Source organism: Panulirus ornatus, chromosome 7, assembly GCF_036320965.1.
Source record: "Panulirus ornatus isolate Po-2019 chromosome 7, ASM3632096v1, whole genome shotgun sequence".
In the NCBI taxonomy this organism is placed as follows: domain Eukaryota; kingdom Metazoa; phylum Arthropoda; class Malacostraca; order Decapoda; family Palinuridae; genus Panulirus; species Panulirus ornatus.
Genome location: NC_092230.1, coordinates 24,355,061 through 24,374,196, shown reverse-complemented (window position 1 = coordinate 24,374,196; position 19,136 = coordinate 24,355,061). Strand labels below are relative to the sequence as shown.

The following is a 19,136-nucleotide window of genomic DNA, read 5'->3' as shown; positions in this document are numbered from 1 at the left end:
ACATTTACACTTAACTTTCTTCTTCCACACACTTTACCAAACTCAGTCACCAGCTTCTGCAGTTTCTCACATGAATCAGCCACCAGCGCTGTATCATCAGCGAACAACAACTGACTCACTTCCCAAGCTCTCTCATCCCCAACAGACTTCATACTTGCCCCTCTTTCCAAAACTCTTGCATTTACCTCCCTAACAACCCCATCCATAAACAAATTAAACAACCATGGAGACATCACACACCCCTGCCGCAAACCTACATTCACTGAGAACCAATCACTTTCCTCTCTTCCTACACGTAAACATGCCTTACATCCTCGATAACAACTTTTCACTGCTTCTAACAACTTTCCTCCCACACCATATATTCTTAATACCTTCCACAGAGCATCTCTATCAACTCTATCATATGCCTTCTCCAGATCCATAAATGCTACATACAAATCCATTTGCTTTTCTAAGTATTCCTCACATACATTCTTCAAAGCAAACACCTGATCCACATATCCTCTACCACTTCTGAAACCACACTGCTCTTCCCCAATCTGATGCTCTGTACATGCCTTCACCCTCTCAATCAATACCCTCCCATATAATTTACCAGGAATACTCAACAAACTTATACCTCTGTAATTTGAGCACTCACTCTTATCCCCTTTGCCTTTGTACAATGGCACTATGCACGCATTCTGCCAATCCTCAGGCACCTCACCATGAGTCATACATACATTAAATAACCTTACCAACCAGTCAACAATACAGTCACCCCCTTTTTTAATAAATTCCACTGCAATACCATCCAAACCTGCTGCCTTGCCGGCTTTCATCTTCCGCAAAGCTTTCACTACCTCTTCTCTGTTTACCAAATCATTTTCCCTAACCCTCTCACTTTGCACACCACCTCGACCAAAACACCCTATATCTGCCACTCTATCATCAAACACATTCAACAAACCTTCAAAATACTCACTCCATCTCCTCACATCACCACTACTTGTTATCACCTCCCCATTTGCGCCCTTCACTGAAGTTCCCATTTGCTCCCTTGTCTTACGCACTTTATTTACCTCCTTCCAGAACATCTTTTTATTCTCCCTAAAATTTAATGATACTCTCTCACCCCAACTCTCATTTGCCCTTTTTTTCACCTCTTGCACCTTTCTCTTGACCTCCTGTCTCTTTCTTTTATACATCTACCACTCAATTGCATTTTTTCCCTGCAAAAATCGTCCAAATGCCTCTCTCTTCTCTTTCACTAATACTCTTACTTCTTCATCCCACCACTCACTACCCTTTCTAATCAACCCACCTCCCACTCTTCTCATGCCACAAGCATCTTTTGCGCAATCCATCACTGATTCCCTAAATACATCCCATTCCTCCCCCACTCCCCTTACTTCCATTGTTCTCACCTTTTTCCATTCTGTACTCAGTCTCTCCTGGTACTTCCTCACACAGGTCTCCTTCCCAAGCTCACTTACTCTCACCACCCTCTTCACCCCAACATTCACTCTTCTTTTCTGAAAACCCATACAAATCTTCATCTTAGCCTCCACAAGATAATGATCAGACATCCCTCCAGTTGCACCTCTCAGCACATTAACATCCAAAAGTCTCTCTTTCGCACGCCTGTCAATTAACACGTAATCCAATAACGCTCTCTGGCCATCTCTCCTACTTACATAAGTATACTTATGTATATCTCGCTTTTTAAACCAGGTATTCCCAATCATCAGTCCTTTTTCAGCACATAAATACATACACACGGAAATAACATGACAAGCACAAGCACTATACACACCCATTCTCCTAGCTCAAGTCTTAAACTCCAATCCACCAGATAATATACCAATCAAAAAATTTCTCAGACGAACTACAGTCCTACTTTCCCGTCTATGCTCTAGTCATTATCCATCTCTGCAACACTACAAACAATGTTTTAACATGTCCCAAGACCCTTCATGTCCACAATATGACTACCACAAGGAAGATATCAAGTACTTATTACTTAATCACCCAGCACTCTCTGCATGTAGGTGCACACACAATATTGCTACACTTGAACTATGGTACTGACTGGTGGATCTGGTCTGCTTTCTAAGTGTTGCAGGAGCCTCATAAAGAGATACGACTCCTGAGGCAGTAGGTAGTCATATTCATTTATAATCAAATCAGGACTAGTTAATATGAAGAAGTGCTGGTGTTAATCAGGACATCTCTAATGGCTCCTACAGGCCAAGTTTGCAATACTTCCAATAGCAGGGAAATGTAAGCTGGATGTGGTCTGAGTGTTGCAGGAGCCTCATAAAGAGATAGGACTCCTGAGACAGTAAGTAGTCATTTTTTTATTTTTTTTTTTATTATACTTTGTCGCTGTCTCCCGCGTTTGCGAGGTAGCGCAAGGAAACAGACGAAAGAAATGGCCCAACCCCCCCATACACATGTATATACATACGTCCACACACGCAAATATACATACCTACACAGCTTTCCATGGTTTACCCCAGACGCTTCACATACCTTGATTCAATCCACTGACAGCACGTCAACCCCGGTATACCACATCGCTCCAATTCACTCTATTCCTTGCCCTCCTTTCACCCTCCTGCATGTTCAGGCCCCGATCACACAAAATCTTTTTCACTCCATCTTTCCACCTCCAATTTGGTCTCCCTCTTCTCCTCGTTCCCTCCACCTCCGACACATATATCCTCTTGGTCAATCTTTCCTCACTCATTCTCTCCATGTGCCCAAACCACTTCAAAACACCCTCTTCTGCTCTCTCAACCACGCTCTTTTTATTTCCACAAATCTCTCTTACCCTTACGTTACTCACTCGATCAAACCACCTCACACCACACATTGTCCTCAAACATCTCATTTCCAGCACATCCATCCTCCTGCGCACAACTCTATCCATAGCCCACGCCTCGCAACCATACAACATTGTTGGAACCACTATTCCTTCAAACATACCCATTTTTGCTTTCCGAGATAATGTTCTCGACTTCCACACATTCTTCAAGGCCCCCAGAATTTTCGCCCCCTCCCCCACCCTATGATCCACTTCCGCTTCCATGGTTCCATCCGCTGCCAGATCCACTCCCAGATATCTAAAACACTTCACTTCCTCCAGTTTTTCTCCATTCAAACTCACCTCCCAATTGACTTGACCCTCAACCCTACTGTACCTAATAACCTTGCTCTTATTCACATTTACACTTAACTTTCTTCTTCCACACACTTTACCAAACTCAGTCACCAGCTTCTGCAGTTTCTCACATGAATCAGCCACCAGCGCTGTATCATCAGCGAACAACAACTGACTCACTTCCCAAGCTCTCTCATCCCCAACAGACTTCATACTTGCCCCTCTTTCCAAAACTCTTGCATTTACCTCCCTAACAACCCCATCCATAAACAAATTAAACAACCATGGAGACATCACACACCCCTGCCGCAAACCTACATTCACTGAGAACCAATCACTTTCCTCTCTTCCTACACGTAAACATGCCTTACATCCTCGATAACAACTTTTCACTGCTTCTAACAACTTTCCTCCCACACCATATATTCTTAATACCTTCCACAGAGCATCTCTATCAACTCTATCATATGCCTTCTCCAGATCCATAAATGCTACATACAAATCCATTTGCTTTTCTAAGTATTCCTCACATACATTCTTCAAAGCAAACACCTGATCCACATATCCTCTACCACTTCTGAAACCACACTGCTCTTCCCCAATCTGATGCTCTGTACATGCCTTCACCCTCTCAATCAATACCCTCCCATATAATTTACCAGGAATACTCAACAAACTTATACCTCTGTAATTTGAGCACTCACTCTTATCCCCTTTGCCTTTGTACAATGGCACTATGCACGCATTCTGCCAATCCTCAGGCACCTCACCATGAGTCATACATACATTAAATAACCTTACCAACCAGTCAACAATACAGTCACCCCCTTTTTTAATAAATTCCACTGCAATACCATCCAAACCTGCTGCCTTGCCGGCTTTCATCTTCCGCAAAGCTTTCACTACCTCTTCTCTGTTTACCAAATCATTTTCCCTAACCCTCTCACTTTGCACACCACCTCGACCAAAACACCCTATATCTGCCACTCTATCATCAAACACATTCAACAAACCTTCAAAATACTCACTCCATCTCCTCACATCACCACTACTTGTTATCACCTCCCCATTTGCGCCCTTCACTGAAGTTCCCATTTGCTCCCTTGTCTTACGCACTTTATTTACCTCCTTCCAGAACATCTTTTTATTCTCCCTAAAATTTAATGATACTCTCTCACCCCAACTCTCATTTGCCCTTTTTTTCACCTCTTGCACCTTTCTCTTGACCTCCTGTCTCTTTCTTTTATACATCTACCACTCAATTGCATTTTTTCCCTGCAAAAATCGTCCAAATGCCTCTCTCTTCTCTTTCACTAATACTCTTACTTCTTCATCCCACCACTCACTACCCTTTCTAATCAACCCACCTCCCACTCTTCTCATGCCACAAGCATCTTTTGCGCAATCCATCACTGATTCCCTAAATACATCCCATTCCTCCCCCACTCCCCTTACTTCCATTGTTCTCACCTTTTTCCATTCTGTACTCAGTCTCTCCTGGTACTTCCTCACACAGGTCTCCTTCCCAAGCTCACTTACTCTCACCACCCTCTTCACCCCAACATTCACTCTTCTTTTCTGAAAACCCATACAAATCTTCATCTTAGCCTCCACAAGATAATGATCAGACATCCCTCCAGTTGCACCTCTCAGCACATTAACATCCAAAAGTCTCTCTTTCGCACGCCTGTCAATTAACACGTAATCCAATAACGCTCTCTGGCCATCTCTCCTACTTACATAAGTATACTTATGTATATCTCGCTTTTTAAACCAGGTATTCCCAATCATCAGTCCTTTTTCAGCACATAAATACATACACACGGAAATAACATGACAAGCACAAGCACTATACACACCCATTCTCCTAGCTCAAGTCTTAAACTCCAATCCACCAGATAATATACCAATCAAAAAATTTCTCAGACGAACTACAGTCCTACTTTCCCGTCTATGCTCTAGTCATTATCCATCTCTGCAACACTACAAACAATGTTTTAACATGTCCCAAGACCCTTCATGTCCACAATATGACTACCACAAGGAAGATATCAAGTACTTATTACTTAATCACCCAGCACTCTCTGCATGTAGGTGCACACACAATATTGCTACACTTGAACTATGGTACTGACTGGTGGATCTGGTCTGCTTTCTAAGTGTTGCAGGAGCCTCATAAAGAGATACGACTCCTGAGGCAGTAGGTAGTCATATTCATTTATAATCAAATCAGGACTAGTTAATATGAAGAAGTGCTGGTGTTAATCAGGACATCTCTAATGGCTCCTACAGGCCAAGTTTGCAATACTTCCAATAGCAGGGAAATGTAAGCTGGATGTGGTCTGAGTGTTGCAGGAGCCTCATAAAGAGATAGGACTCCTGAGACAGTAAGTAGTCATTTTTTTATTTTTTTTTTTATTATACTTTGTCGCTGTCTCCCGCGTTTGCGAGGTAGCGCAAGGAAACAGACGAAAGAAATGGCCCAACCCCCCCCATACACATGTATATACATACGTCCACACACGCAAATATACATACCTACACAGCTTTCCATGGTTTACCCCAGACGCTTCACATACCTTGATTCAATCCACTGACAGCACGTCAACCCCGGTATACCACATCGCTCCAATTCACTCTATTCCTTGCCCTCCTTTCACCCTCCTGCATGTTCAGGCCCCGATCACACAAAATCTTTTTCACTCCATCTTTCCACCTCCAATTTGGTCTCCCTCTTCTCCTCGTTCCCTCCACCTCCGACACATATATCCTCTTGGTCAATCTTTCCTCACTCATTCTCTCCATGTGCCCAAACCACTTCAAAACACCCTCTTCTGCTCTCTCAACCACGCTCTTTTTATTTCCACAAATCTCTCTTACCCTTACGTTACTCACTCGATCAAACCACCTCACACCACACATTGTCCTCAAACATCTCATTTCCAGCACATCCATCCTCCTGCGCACAACTCTATCCATAGCCCACGCCTCGCAACCATACAACATTGTTGGAACCACTATTCCTTCAAACATACCCATTTTTGCTTTCCGAGATAATGTTCTCGACTTCCACACATTCTTCAAGGCCCCCAGAATTTTCGCCCCCTCCCCCACCCTATGATCCACTTCCGCTTCCATGGTTCCATCCGCTGCCAGATCCACTCCCAGATATCTAAAACACTTCACTTCCTCCAGTTTTTCTCCATTCAAACTCACCTCCCAATTGACTTGACCCTCAACCCTACTGTACCTAATAACCTTGCTCTTATTCACATTTACACTTAACTTTCTTCTTCCACACACTTTACCAAACTCAGTCACCAGCTTCTGCAGTTTCTCACATGAATCAGCCACCAGCGCTGTATCATCAGCGAACAACAACTGACTCACTTCCCAAGCTCTCTCATCCCCAACAGACTTCATACTTGCCCCTCTTTCCAAAACTCTTGCATTTACCTCCCTAACAACCCCATCCATAAACAAATTAAACAACCATGGAGACATCACACACCCCTGCCGCAAACCTACATTCACTGAGAACCAATCACTTTCCTCTCTTCCTACACGTAAACATGCCTTACATCCTCGATAACAACTTTTCACTGCTTCTAACAACTTTCCTCCCACACCATATATTCTTAATACCTTCCACAGAGCATCTCTATCAACTCTATCATATGCCTTCTCCAGATCCATAAATGCTACATACAAATCCATTTGCTTTTCTAAGTATTCCTCACATACATTCTTCAAAGCAAACACCTGATCCACATATCCTCTACCACTTCTGAAACCACACTGCTCTTCCCCAATCTGATGCTCTGTACATGCCTTCACCCTCTCAATCAATACCCTCCCATATAATTTACCAGGAATACTCAACAAACTTATACCTCTGTAATTTGAGCACTCACTCTTATCCCCTTTGCCTTTGTACAATGGCACTATGCACGCATTCTGCCAATCCTCAGGCACCTCACCATGAGTCATACATACATTAAATAACCTTACCAACCAGTCAACAATACAGTCACCCCCTTTTTTAATAAATTCCACTGCAATACCATCCAAACCTGCTGCCTTGCCGGCTTTCATCTTCCGCAAAGCTTTCACTACCTCTTCTCTGTTTACCAAATCATTTTCCCTAACCCTCTCACTTTGCACACCACCTCGACCAAAACACCCTATATCTGCCACTCTATCATCAAACACATTCAACAAACCTTCAAAATACTCACTCCATCTCCTCACATCACCACTACTTGTTATCACCTCCCCATTTGCGCCCTTCACTGAAGTTCCCATTTGCTCCCTTGTCTTACGCACTTTATTTACCTCCTTCCAGAACATCTTTTTATTCTCCCTAAAATTTAATGATACTCTCTCACCCCAACTCTCATTTGCCCTTTTTTTCACCTCTTGCACCTTTCTCTTGACCTCCTGTCTCTTTCTTTTATACATCTACCACTCAATTGCATTTTTTCCCTGCAAAAATCGTCCAAATGCCTCTCTCTTCTCTTTCACTAATACTCTTACTTCTTCATCCCACCACTCACTACCCTTTCTAATCAACCCACCTCCCACTCTTCTCATGCCACAAGCATCTTTTGCGCAATCCATCACTGATTCCCTAAATACATCCCATTCCTCCCCCACTCCCCTTACTTCCATTGTTCTCACCTTTTTCCATTCTGTACTCAGTCTCTCCTGGTACTTCCTCACACAGGTCTCCTTCCCAAGCTCACTTACTCTCACCACCCTCTTCACCCCAACATTCACTCTTCTTTTCTGAAAACCCATACAAATCTTCATCTTAGCCTCCACAAGATAATGATCAGACATCCCTCCAGTTGCACCTCTCAGCACATTAACATCCAAAAGTCTCTCTTTCGCACGCCTGTCAATTAACACGTAATCCAATACCGCTCTCTGGCCATCTCTCCTACTTACATAAGTATACTTATGTATATCTCGCTTTTTAAACCAGGTATTCCCAATCATCAGTCCTTTTTCAGCACATAAATACATACACACGGAAATAACATGACAAGCACAAGCACTATACACACCCATTCTCCTAGCTCAAGTCTTAAACTCCAATCCACCAGATAATATACCAATCAAAAAATTTCTCAGACGAACTACAGTCCTACTTTCCCGTCTATGCTCTAGTCATTATCCATCTCTGCAACACTACAAACAATGTTTTAACATGTCCCAAGACCCTTCATGTCCACAATATGACTACCACAAGGAAGATATCAAGTACTTATTACTTAATCACCCAGCACTCTCTGCATGTAGGTGCACACACAATATTGCTACACTTGAACTATGGTACTGACTGGTGGATCTGGTCTGCTTTCTAAGTGTTGCAGGAGCCTCATAAAGAGATACGACTCCTGAGGCAGTAGGTAGTCATATTCATTTATAATCAAATCAGGACTAGTTAATATGAAGAAGTGCTGGTGTTAATCAGGACATCTCTAATGGCTCCTACAGGCCAAGTTTGCAATACTTCCAATAGCAGGGAAATGTAAGCTGGATGTGGTCTGAGTGTTGCAGGAGCCTCATAAAGAGATAGGACTCCTGAGACAGTAAGTAGTCATTTTTTTATTTTTTTTTTATTATACTTTGTCGCTGTCTCCTGCGTTTGCGAGGTAGCGCAAGGAAACAGACGAAAGAAATGGCCCAACCCCCCCCCCATACACATGTATATACATACGTCCACACACGCAAATATACATACCTACACAGCTTTCCATGGTTTACCCCAGACGCTTCACATACCTTGATTCAATCCACTGACAGCACGTCAACCCCGGTATACCACATCGCTCCAATTCACTCTATTCCTTGCCCTCCTTTCACCCTCCTGCATGTTCAGGCCCCGATCACACAAAATCTTTTTCACTCCATCTTTCCACCTCCAATTTGGTCTCCCTCTTCTCCTCGTTCCCTCCACCTCCGACACATATATCCTCTTGGTCAATCTTTCCTCACTCATTCTCTCCATGTGCCCAAACCACTTCAAAACACCCTCTTCTGCTCTCTCAACCACGCTCTTTTTATTTCCACAAATCTCTCTTACCCTTACGTTACTCACTCGATCAAACCACCTCACACCACACATTGTCCTCAAACATCTCATTTCCAGCACATCCATCCTCCTGCGCACAACTCTATCCATAGCCCACGCCTCGCAACCATACAACATTGTTGGAACCACTATTCCTTCAAACATACCCATTTTTGCTTTCCGAGATAATGTTCTCGACTTCCACACATTCTTCAAGGCCCCCAGAATTTTCGCCCCCTCCCCCACCCTATGATCCACTTCCGCTTCCATGGTTCCATCCGCTGCCAGATCCACTCCCAGATATCTAAAACACTTCACTTCCTCCAGTTTTTCTCCATTCAAACTCACCTCCCAATTGACTTGACCCTCAACCCTACTGTACCTAATAACCTTGCTCTTATTCACATTTACACTTAACTTTCTTCTTCCACACACTTTACCAAACTCAGTCACCAGCTTCTGCAGTTTCTCACATGAATCAGCCACCAGCGCTGTATCATCAGCGAACAACAACTGACTCACTTCCCAAGCTCTCTCATCCCCAACAGACTTCATACTTGCCCCTCTTTCCAAAACTCTTGCATTTACCTCCCTAACAACCCCATCCATAAACAAATTAAACAACCATGGAGACATCACACACCCCTGCCGCAAACCTACATTCACTGAGAACCAATCACTTTCCTCTCTTCCTACACGTAAACATGCCTTACATCCTCGATAACAACTTTTCACTGCTTCTAACAACTTTCCTCCCACACCATATATTCTTAATACCTTCCACAGAGCATCTCTATCAACTCTATCATATGCCTTCTCCAGATCCATAAATGCTACATACAAATCCATTTGCTTTTCTAAGTATTCCTCACATACATTCTTCAAAGCAAACACCTGATCCACATATCCTCTACCACTTCTGAAACCACACTGCTCTTCCCCAATCTGATGCTCTGTACATGCCTTCACCCTCTCAATCAATACCCTCCCATATAATTTACCAGGAATACTCAACAAACTTATACCTCTGTAATTTGAGCACTCACTCTTATCCCCTTTGCCTTTGTACAATGGCACTATGCACGCATTCTGCCAATCCTCAGGCACCTCACCATGAGTCATACATACATTAAATAACCTTACCAACCAGTCAACAATACAGTCACCCCCTTTTTTAATAAATTCCACTGCAATACCATCCAAACCTGCTGCCTTGCCGGCTTTCATCTTCCGCAAAGCTTTCACTACCTCTTCTCTGTTTACCAAATCATTTTCCCTAACCCTCTCACTTTGCACACCACCTCGACCAAAACACCCTATATCTGCCACTCTATCATCAAACACATTCAACAAACCTTCAAAATACTCACTCCATCTCCTCACATCACCACTACTTGTTATCACCTCCCCATTTGCGCCCTTCACTGAAGTTCCCATTTGCTCCCTTGTCTTACGCACTTTATTTACCTCCTTCCAGAACATCTTTTTATTCTCCCTAAAATTTAATGATACTCTCTCACCCCAACTCTCATTTGCCCTTTTTTTCACCTCTTGCACCTTTCTCTTGACCTCCTGTCTCTTTCTTTTATACATCTACCACTCAATTGCATTTTTTCCCTGCAAAAATCGTCCAAATGCCTCTCTCTTCTCTTTCACTAATACTCTTACTTCTTCATCCCACCACTCACTACCCTTTCTAATCAACCCACCTCCCACTCTTCTCATGCCACAAGCATCTTTTGCGCAATCCATCACTGATTCCCTAAATACATCCCATTCCTCCCCCACTCCCCTTACTTCCATTGTTCTCACCTTTTTCCATTCTGTACTCAGTCTCTCCTGGTACTTCCTCACACAGGTCTCCTTCCCAAGCTCACTTACTCTCACCACCCTCTTCACCCCAACATTCACTCTTCTTTTCTGAAAACCCATACAAATCTTCATCTTAGCCTCCACAAGATAATGATCAGACATCCCTCCAGTTGCACCTCTCAGCACATTAACATCCAAAAGTCTCTCTTTCGCACGCCTGTCAATTAACACGTAATCCAATACCGCTCTCTGGCCATCTCTCCTACTTACATAAGTATACTTATGTATATCTCGCTTTTTAAACCAGGTATTCCCAATCATCAGTCCTTTTTCAGCACATAAATACATACACACGGAAATAACATGACAAGCACAAGCACTATACACACCCATTCTCCTAGCTCAAGTCTTAAACTCCAATCCACCAGATAATATACCAATCAAAAAATTTCTCAGACGAACTACAGTCCTACTTTCCCGTCTATGCTCTAGTCATTATCCATCTCTGCAACACTACAAACAATGTTTTAACATGTCCCAAGACCCTTCATGTCCACAATATGACTACCACAAGGAAGATATCAAGTACTTATTACTTAATCACCCAGCACTCTCTGCATGTAGGTGCACACACAATATTGCTACACTTGAACTATGGTACTGACTGGTGGATCTGGTCTGCTTTCTAAGTGTTGCAGGAGCCTCATAAAGAGATACGACTCCTGAGGCAGTAGGTAGTCATATTCATTTATAATCAAATCAGGACTAGTTAATATGAAGAAGTGCTGGTGTTAATCAGGACATCTCTAATGGCTCCTACAGGCCAAGTTTGCAATACTTCCAATAGCAGGGAAATGTAAGCTGGATGTGGTCTGAGTGTTGCAGGAGCCTCATAAAGAGATAGGACTCCTGAGACAGTAAGTAGTCATTTTTTTATTTTTTTTTTTATTATACTTTGTCGCTGTCTCCCGCGTTTGCGAGGTAGCGCAAGGAAACAGACGAAAGAAATGGCCCAACCCCCCCATACACATGTATATACATACGTCCACACACGCAAATATACATACCTACACAGCTTTCCATGGTTTACCCCAGACGCTTCACATACCTTGATTCAATCCACTGACAGCACGTCAACCCCGGTATACCACATCGCTCCAATTCACTCTATTCCTTGCCCTCCTTTCACCCTCCTGCATGTTCAGGCCCCGATCACACAAAATCTTTTTCACTCCATCTTTCCACCTCCAATTTGGTCTCCCTCTTCTCCTCGTTCCCTCCACCTCCGACACATATATCCTCTTGGTCAATCTTTCCTCACTCATTCTCTCCATGTGCCCAAACCACTTCAAAACACCCTCTTCTGCTCTCTCAACCACGCTCTTTTTATTTCCACAAATCTCTCTTACCCTTACGTTACTCACTCGATCAAACCACCTCACACCACACATTGTCCTCAAACATCTCATTTCCAGCACATCCATCCTCCTGCGCACAACTCTATCCATAGCCCACGCCTCGCAACCATACAACATTGTTGGAACCACTATTCCTTCAAACATACCCATTTTTGCTTTCCGAGATAATGTTCTCGACTTCCACACATTCTTCAAGGCCCCCAGAATTTTCGCCCCCTCCCCCACCCTATGATCCACTTCCGCTTCCATGGTTCCATCCGCTGCCAGATCCACTCCCAGATATCTAAAACACTTCACTTCCTCCAGTTTTTCTCCATTCAAACTCACCTCCCAATTGACTTCACCCTCAACCCTACTGTACCTAATAACCTTGCTCTTATTCACATTTACTCTTAACTTTCTTCTTCCACACACTTTACCAAACTTAGTCACCAGCTTCTGCAGTTTCTCACATGAATCAGCCACCAGCGCTGTATCATCAGCGAACAACAACTGACTCACTTCCCAAGCTCTCTCATCCCCAACAGACTTCATACTTGCCCCTCTTTCCAAAACTCTTGCATTTACCTCCCTAACAACCCCATCCATAAACAAATTAAACAACCATGGAGACATCACACACCCCTGCCACAAACCTACATTCACTGAGAACCAATCACTTTCCTCTCTTCCTACACGTACACATGCCTTACATCCTCGATAACAACTTTTCACTGCTTCTAACAACTTTCCTCCCACACCATATATTCTTAATACCTTCCACAGAGCATCTCTATCAACTCTATCATATGCCTTCTCCAGATCCATAAATGCTACATACAAATCCATTTGCTTTTCTAAGTATTTCTCACATACATTCTTCAAAGCAAACACCTGATCCACACATCCTCTACCACTTCTGAAACCACACTGCTCTTCCCCAATCTGATGCTCTGTACATGCCTTCACCCTCTCAATCAATACCCTCCCATATAATTTACCAGGAATACTCAACAAACTTATACCTCTGTAATTTGAGCACTCACTCTTATCCCCTTTGCCTTTGTACAATGGCACTATGCACGCATTCCGCCAATCCTCAGGCACCTCACCATGAGTCATACATACATTAAATAACCTTACCAACCAGTCAACAATACAGTCACCCCCTTTTTTAATAAATTCCACTGCAATACCATCCAAACCTGCTGCCTTGCCGGCTTTCATCTTCCGCAAAGCTTTCACTACCTCTTCTCTGTTTACCAAATCATTTTCCCTAACCCTCTCACTTTGCACACCACCTCGACCAAAACACCCTATATCTGCCACTCTATCATCAAACACATTCAACAAACCTTCAAAATACTCACTCCATCTCCTTCTCACATCACCACTACTTGTTTTCACCTCCCCATTTGCGCCCTTCACTGAAGTTCCCATTTGCTCCCTTGTCTTCCGCACTTTATTTACCTCCTTCCAGAACATCTTTTTATTCTCCCTAAAATTTAATGATACTCTCTCACCCCAACTCTCATTTGCCCTTTTTTTCACCTCTTGTACCTTTCTCTTGACCTCCTGTCTCTTTCTTTTATATATCTCCCACTCTATTGCATTTTTTCCCTGCAAAAATCGTCCAAATGCCTCTCTCTTCTCTTTCACTAATACTCTTACTTCTTCATCCCACCACTCACTACCCTTTCTAATCAACCCACCTCCCACTCTTCTCATGCCACAAGCATCTTTTGCGCAATCCATCACTGATTCCCTAAATACATCCCATTCCTCCCCCACTCCCCTTACTTCCATATTCATTTACAATTGCATCAGGACCAATTAATATGAAAATGTGAAGGTGTTAATCAGGACATTTATAATGGCTCCTACAGGCCAAGGTTGCAATACTTCCAGCAATAGGGAAATGTAAACTCCTCTGGAGTGAAAAGTTCTTTGAGAAGACTGTATTCCTAGTTATATGTCTTGCCAAAGGTGACTTCTTACTCATGAAATAACGTCAAGCAGAATGAGTCCAGAAACATCTAAAAAGTAATTAGTATACTTTATCTTACCTTACCCTTCCCATCCAAACCACTCCATAACTAACCACCAACCCCAAAGTTGAAATGAAAAGCTTACCCTAGCCTTATTCCAGCAACCTCTTCTCTCAGATCCCCCAACCACCAACAAAAATAACACTGACAAAACACATACATACTCGAGCAATGCTCCACTTCATCCATGTGTAGCGCTGGTGAAACAAATGTGATGTCTGGTAATTGACTACGACTTGTCCTGTGACTCCAACAGTGTTGAGGAAAGGTAGGGTTTGGTGGAAGAATGTTATAAATTTTCCTCCTTGTGCAAATGTAGAGAGGTAGGAGGGTAAATTTGGGTATGATCTAAATTTCTTAGATAAGTACTGTGTGGAGGTTATGTTCACTGAGTTGGTTTAGTTGTAGTGTGTGTTTGTTTCTTATGCCATTGGTGTTGATAAGCAGTACATTTGGTATACTGCTAGGGCTTTGTGGGGTAGAAATACATGTGTGTGAAGAGTGAGAGTGTGCCTTCTGTGAAAATGTTTGTAACAAATTTGTTTTGGAGATGGGTGGGTCTGACATGGAGGTTTTAAGAGATGCTATCCGGGTGGATGTAGCAATTTCAATGTTCTAAGAAGTCTATATTGGAAGACAGTAACATGCAGAGGAGGTCATACCAATAAGTGCAGCTGAAGTAATGCCTATTGGTGAGAGGCATTTGGCATTGTGGGCAGATGTACACTTGTAAGAAACACACACACACACATGCCATTAGCTATTTGTCATCATTATTTCACTATGAGTTAGTTATACTTAGTAGCATTGCATATGAAGTTCCCACGGCTCACTATGTAGTCAGGATGTCTGAACACATGGAGCTATGTTGCTGACCAACTGTTGACTTGTGTTTGATCACGTGGAGCTAACATCAACAAAACCAGGGCCGGGCGCTGATGAGCCACAACCGCCAGCTAACTGCCAGTCAGCCCAGCCACATCGAATGAATCACTTGTGTGTGTATTTGAGTGGATGGGTCCTTCTTCATCTGCTTCCTGGCGCCAACAGACGAAGAAGGACACATTCACTCATATACACACTTTTTTTTATATACTTTGTCGATGTCACAAGCGTTGGCGAGGTAGCGCAAGGAAACATACGAAAGAATGGCCCAACCCACCCACATACACATGTATATACATACACGTCCACACACGCACATATACATACCTATACATCTCACCGTATACATATATATATATATACACACAGACATATACATATATACACCTGTACATAATTCACACTGTCTGCCCTTATTCATTCCTGTCACAACCCCGCCACACATGAAATGACAACCCCCTCCCCGCGCATGTGTGCGAAATAGCGCTAGAAAAAGACAACAAAGGCCACATTTGTTCACACTCAGTCTCTAGCTGTCATGTATGATGCACCAAAACCACAGCTTCCTTTCCACATCCAGGCTTCACTAAACTCTCCATGGTTTACCTTAGACGCTTCACACGCCCTGGCTCAATCCATTGACAGCATGTCAACCCCGGTATACCACACTGTTCCAATTCACTCTATTCCTTGCACGCCTTTCACCCTCCTGCATGTTCGGGCCCTGATCACTCAAAATCTTTTTCACTCCATCTTTCCACCTCCAATTTGGTCTCCCACTTCTCCTCGTTCCCTCCACCTCTGACACATATATCCTCTTTGTCAATCTTTCCTAACTCATTCTCTCCATGTGACCAAATCATTTCAAAGCACCCTCTTCTGCTCTCTCAACCACACTCTTTTTATTACCACACATCTCTCTTACCCTTTCATTACTTACTCGATCAAACCACCTCACTCCACATATTGTCCACAAACATCTCATTTCCAGCACAACCACCCTCCTCCGCACAACTCGATCTATAGCCCACGCCTCGCAACCATATAACACTGTTGGAAGGTTGCGAGGCGTACATGCACATATACATACATATGCATATCAACATATATACATATACATACACATACTTTGAACTATACATATATAAACATGTACATATTCATACTTGCTTGCCTTCATCCATTCCCACTGCCACTTAGCCCCATAGGAAACAGTATTGCTACCCCCGTTCCAATGATGTAGTGCCAGGAAAACAGACAAAAAAGGCCATATTCATTCACACTCAGTCTCTAGCTGTTATGTTTAATTCACCGAGACTACAGCTCCATATCCACATCCAGGCCCCACAGATCTTAACATGGTCTACCCCAGACGTTTCACATGCCCTGGTTTAGTCCACTGACAGCATGTCGACCCCGTTATACCACATTGCTCCAATTTACTCTATTCTCTGCACACCTCTCACCCTCCTGCATGTCCAGGTCCCAATTACTCAAAACATTTTCACTCCATCCTTCCACCTTCCATTTGGTCTCCCGCTTCTCGTTCCTTCCAACTCGGACACATATACCCTAATTGTCCACATTTCCTCACTCATTCTCTCCATATGTCCAATCCATTTCAACACACCATCTTCTTCTCTCTCAACCACACTCTTTTTATAACCAAACATATCTCTTACCTATTCATCACTTACTTGATCAAACCACTTCACACCACATATTGTCCTCAAACATTTAATTTCCAACACATTCAGCCTCGTCCATACAACCCTATCCATAGCTCATGCCTCACAACCATATAATATTGTTGGAACTACTATTCCTCTCAATACCAATTTTTGCCTTCCAAGATAACGTTCTCTCTTTCCACACAGTCTTCTTCACTCCCAGAACCTATGCCGCTCCCACACCCTATGTCTCACTTCCACTTCCATGGTTCCATCTACAGCAAAAACCCATTCCCAGATATCCAAAACACTTCATCTCCTCCAATTTTTCTCCATTCAAACTCACATCCCAACCAACATGTCCCTCAACCCTACTGAACCTAATACCTTGCTCTTATTCACATTTACTCTCAACTTTTTCCAAATTCAGTCACCAACTTTTGCAGTTTCTCACTTGAATCAGTCACAAGTGCTGTATCATCAGTGAACAACAACTGACTCGCTTCCCAGGCCCTCTCATCCCCAACAGACCACATACACGCCCCTCTTTCCAAAACTCATGCATTTACCTCCCTAACCACCATATCCATAAACAAATTAAACAACAATGGGGACATCACATACCCCTGTCACAGACTGACCTTCACTTGAAACCAATAACTCTCCTCTTCCTACTCATACACAAGTCTTACATATGATATATATCTTGGTCAGAACTCTTCACTGCATTTATTAGAATTTCAATTACTCCATACATCTGCAACATCTTTCATACGACCCCTCTGTCAACCCTATAATACAGAATACAGAGAAGTTCAGTATATGCCACATGCAATTCATTCATTTCTCCAAGTATTTCTCGTATGAAGTCTTCATAGCAAACACCTAGTGTACACATCCTCCATCTGTCCTAAAGCCACACTGCTCCACCTAAATCAGATGATCTGTGTATATCACCGTCCTATCATTCACCTCTCTCCCAGACACCTTACCAAATACACTAAACTGACATTTACTCTTTCATACATGCTCACCATTTCCTAAATGAGTGAGATAGCAACAAGAACAGATGACTGTACCTGAGAGGGAAAATTTCTCACTTGGCTCCTTACTCTGTTCCTTCTTTTGCAAACAAATACGGGAAGGAAGGATTTCCAGCCACATGCTCCCACCCCTCTTAATTGCCTTCTACATAAAGCAAAAAACTCGTGGGCAGTATTCTTTCTACCCTATCCCAAGATAACTCATCAGACTTATATCTCCATAATTCATGCATTCAATTTTGACCCCCTTACTTTGATATGTGAGCACTATACATGCATTCTGCTAGTTTTTAGGCACCTGATTAGGTCATACAAATATTAAATAGCCTCCTCAGCCAATCAATAACAATGTCATCCCCTTCCTTGAGAAACTCAGCAGCAAATCCCATCAACTCCAACAGCTATGCCACAACATAATCTTATGCAAGGTTTTCATTATCTCCCCTTTTTCTCCCAACCAAATGGCAGGACAGAACTCTCACTCTGCATGCCACCTAATCCCAAACACCCCAAAGCTGTCATCCTATCATTTAATACATTCATCAGTCTTTCATAATACTCACTGCATTTCTTTCTCACCCCTTACTTACTCATACTACTCCTGCACCTGTTCACCTCACTGTTGCTCCTATTTGTTCTCATGCTCTCCTTCCACTTTTCTCCAGTATCATTTTCAGATTCTTCTTAAAGCTCATCACTTCTTATAGTGTGCCTCCCAATCATTCACACTCTTTCCCTGTAGAAACCATCCATACACTCCTTAGTCTTGCACGAGCAATTCATCTTCCTCATCCCATCGCTCACTACCCTGTCACTGTTCACCTACTACACACTTCTACTGCACATGTAAGCATTACTTTTTTAAATACCTTACACTCCTCCCCTAATCTCCTTGTTTCATTACTTACATCCTATTCTGATCTCCACTTAATTTCCCTTGATATCTCAACATACAGGTGTATTTTCCAAGCTCTCTCACTTTCACCTCTTCTTTCAAACATGTCATTTTTCTGTTCCTAAAACCTATAAAACATTTTACATTTGCCTTCACCAC

The 19,136-nt window shown here is 42.8% G+C and overlaps 1 protein-coding gene across 1 annotated transcript in view; it reads right to left on the bottom strand.

Annotated features, from left to right (window-relative positions):
- The window catches only part of LOC139749312 (uncharacterized), a 276,562-nt gene that overhangs the window by 14,383 nt on the left and 243,043 nt on the right, over nucleotides 1-19,136 (bottom strand). The window lies entirely within an intron of this gene.